Consider the following 3,819-nt stretch of genomic DNA (forward strand, 5'->3'; position numbering starts at 1 on the left):
CCAGCCCCCTGATCGGCCCTGCCCTGTGTGTGACAGTGGCGGCGTCCCAACCCCTTGATCGGCCCTGCTCTTTGGGTGATAGAGGGTGGCGCCCCAACTCCCTGATCCGCCCTGCTCTGTGTGTGACAGAGGGCGGTGCCCCAACTCCTCTATCAGCCCTACTCTCTGAGTGACAGGGGGGAGCTCCTCAACCCCCTGATGGGCCCTGCTCTGTGCGTGACAGGGGGTGGTGCCGCAACCTCCCCATCAACCCTGCCTTGAGTTTGACAGGGGGCGGTGCCCCAACCCCCAAATCGGCCCTACCCTGAGCATGACTGAGGGTGGCATCGCAACCTCCCAATCTGCCCTGCTCTGTGCATGACAAAGGGCGGTGCCCCAACTCCCCAATCGGCCCTGCTCTGAGCCTGACCACGGGCTGCACCTAGGGATTGGGCCTGCCCTCTGCCACCTGGGAGCAGGCCTAAGCCAGCAGGTCGTTATCTCCCGAGGGGTCCCAGAATGTGAGAAGGCATAGGCAGGGCTGAGGAACCTCTCCTCGCCCCCGAGTGCACAAATTTTTGTGCACCAGGCCTCTAGTCTATACTAATAAAAGGGTAATATGCTATTTACAGTGGACGTCCTTCCAGACAAAGCTGCAGTGGCTGGGAGGGCCATGGGCAGTCAGCCATGGTGGTGGCTGTGAGGCCTGGAGTTTAGGCATCATGGTCTCAGGCTGCTGTGACCCCCGACGGCTACGAGGCCCAAGGCTGAGGCAACTGTGAGCCCTGGCAACTGCACGACCCCGGGCTCCGGCATGGTAGCCACAGCAGCCAGCACTGGCAGCAGCAGCAATGGGGAGATGGGAGTGGTGCCTTCCCATAATTGGCAGGTCGCCTCCAACAGAGGGAGGCCAGACTGCATCTTAGGAGGCTTGCAGACTGTGAGAGGGGGCAGGCCAGACTGAGGGTCCCCCCTCAGTTTATAATTTTTCATGCACTGGGCCTCCAGTAAAATTATAAATGTGTTCCTCATTATCAGGATTAGTTTAAAATAAGAGAAGCATTGGCAAATATGTTCTCCCATGCACTGGGCTTTCTTGCTGTTTTGCCGATGGTTTCTTTTGTTGTGCAGAAGCTTTTTATTTTGATGTAGTCCCATTTGTTTATTTTCTCCTTAGTTTCCATTACCCTAAGAGCTGTATTGGTAAAGATATTGCTACCACATATGTCTGATATTTTGCTGCCTATGGATTCCTCTAAGAATTTTATGGTTTCCTGTCTTAGGACTATGAGTGCATTTTGACTGCTAGACTAAGTGTTCTTGAAAAAGTCCTTCTGAACATTATGCTGAATTTCTAAAAATTAAATCTTTTGACCAATCCTATCTAATAATAGAGAAACATGGTAATTAGAAATACACTACTTATCATTTAAAGTGATTTCTAATGTAGAGAATTACCCCTTTTATAGACAATTAAAATGAACCTGACCCAGTAATCCCACTTCACGGAATATATCCCAAGGAAACAGAAACACCAATCAGAAAGGATTATGCACCCCTATATTCATAGCAGCACAATTTATAATAACTAAGATTTAGAAACAGCCTAAGTGCCCATCAGCAGATGAGTGGACTAAAAAACTGTGGTACATCTACACAATGGAATACTATGCTGTGGTAAAAAAGAAGGAATTCTTACCATTTGTAACAGCGTGGATGGAACTGGAGAGCATTATACTTAACGAAATAAACCAGTTATAGAAAGATAAATTCATATGATCTCACTCATTTGTGGAATATATTGAACAACATAAACTGATGAACAAAAATATATCCAGAGACAGAGAAGAATTGATTGGACCATTGAACCTCAGAGGGAAAGGAAGGGAGGGTGGAGGTTAGGGGGAGAGATAAACCAGACTTGTATGCATGCATATAAGCATAACTAATGGACACAGACGTCAGGGGAGTGAGGGTATGAGTGGGGGGTGGGATTCAATGAGGGGATAAGGACACAACTGTAATATCTTGATCAATAAAGAAAAAATTAATTAATTAATTAATTAAAAAAATAAAGTAAGAGAAGCATTCTACACATGTCCCTTTAAGAATATTGCTATCTTTTCTGGTCTCAGTGGGAAGAATCAATCTTGTCCTATATTACCACTCCTTTTTGGCGGAAATTTTATTTCTGATAATTTTCTGATGAAATTTATCTCAAGGTAGCGGCCATATTTTAAAAAGTCAAAGCACACCTGAGACCTTAAAACTTATAATAAACTGGACTTTACAAAATTTTTCAAGCATTGTCTTTAGGCATGTCTGTCTGCATATAAGACAATTCTTCATGACAATAACATTTATGAATGTCATTCAGTCTTTAGTACCTTACTTTTTAAACAATACACACTAACTAAGCAATTTTTAAATAAATATGGAGATATAAACATCTATAATCTTAATGTGACTTTAGGTATTAAATTACTGAACAGATAAACAATGGACAAATTAAGCATTGCTTTTTGTAATGTTTAGAAAAGAAAACAAGCTTGATTAACAGCAATGGCAGGTGTACTAGTATAGTAGCAATTGTTAAATTAGATTAAAAAACAACTTATTGCTGAAACCGGTTTAGCTCAGTGGATAGAGCGTCGGCCTGCAGACTGAAAGGTCCCAGGTTTGATTCTGGAGAGGGCATGTACCTGGGTTGTGGGCACATCCCCAGTGGGAGGTGTGCAGGAGGCAGCTGGTCAATGTTTCTCTCTCATCAATGTTTCCAACTCTCTATCTCTCTCCCTTCCTCTCTGTAAAAAATCAATAAAATATATTAAAAAAATAAAAATAAAAAACAACTTATTTTCCAAGGGAGAATGACTGATATAGATAATCACAGGGATAATAATACATGAAGTTTAGTCCAATGCACTTTTCTAAGAGAAGTAAGCTTTCATCATTTTCTACTGATTATCTTTTTCCTAGCAGGTGTATTCTAAATTAGATGTAAGCATTATGGAATTGACTTCATCAACAGCAATTTTAAGACAATTAAGAAGTTTTCTCTTTTTAAATAAATAGTCAGATATGTATCTCTCAATAAAAAGAGGTAGGAAACAATAGACTTGAAAAATTTCAAGCTTTGTTTGATAGAAATAAGTTAACATAAATATAAAGATACATACATTCCTAATAGAGAATTGAATATAATTCTAAGAAAAAACTCCTTAAGGAGGCAGAATAGCTTACTACTTTAACTCTTAATAGAAAATGCACGAATGTTTCATATATAAGGCAAATGATAAAGCCACAATTGGATCCATGACATTTGAGAGGCATCAGTACATACCTACTATTGCCAAACTACATGACACATCTTAGGTTGTTACTTTCTTCTAAAAGTTTTTGAAATTAATCTGAAATATCATCTGATAATTATTATAGAAGCATTTTAGGAAATATTTTGCATTTATATCATGAAGATTATTTATTCTTTCTGATATTAAACAAGTTGTCAAAACAGGTGGGTCCAAGCATATACATATAAGCATAACCAATGGACACAGACATCAGGGGAGTGAGGGTAGAGTGGGGGGTAGGGTGCAATGAGGGCATAAGGACACAACTGTAATATCTTGATCAATAAAGAAAAAAATTAATTAATTAACTAATCCAAAATTTATAGGGAACTCACACAACTTAACAAAAGGAAGATAAACAATCCAATCAAAAAATGGGCAAAGGACCTAAATAGACACCTTTCAAAAGAGGACATTCAGAAAGCCAAGAGACATATGAAAACATGCTCAAAGTCACTAATCATCCGAGAGATGCAAATCAAAACAA

General features: G+C 40.5%; 1 protein-coding gene across 1 annotated transcript in view; it reads right to left on the bottom strand.

The window, feature by feature from the left end:
• LOC102754058 (protocadherin-11 X-linked) overlaps positions 1 to 3,819 on the bottom strand; it is a gene marked incomplete at its 5' end in the record, with an annotated part of 285,982 nt that overhangs the window by 121,347 nt on the left and 160,816 nt on the right. The gene's annotated exons all lie outside the window — the stretch shown is intronic.

The sequence above is a fragment of the Myotis davidii genome, unplaced genomic scaffold (genome assembly GCF_000327345.1).
Source record: "Myotis davidii unplaced genomic scaffold, ASM32734v1 scaffold437, whole genome shotgun sequence".
NCBI lineage: Eukaryota > Metazoa > Chordata > Mammalia > Chiroptera > Vespertilionidae > Myotis > Myotis davidii.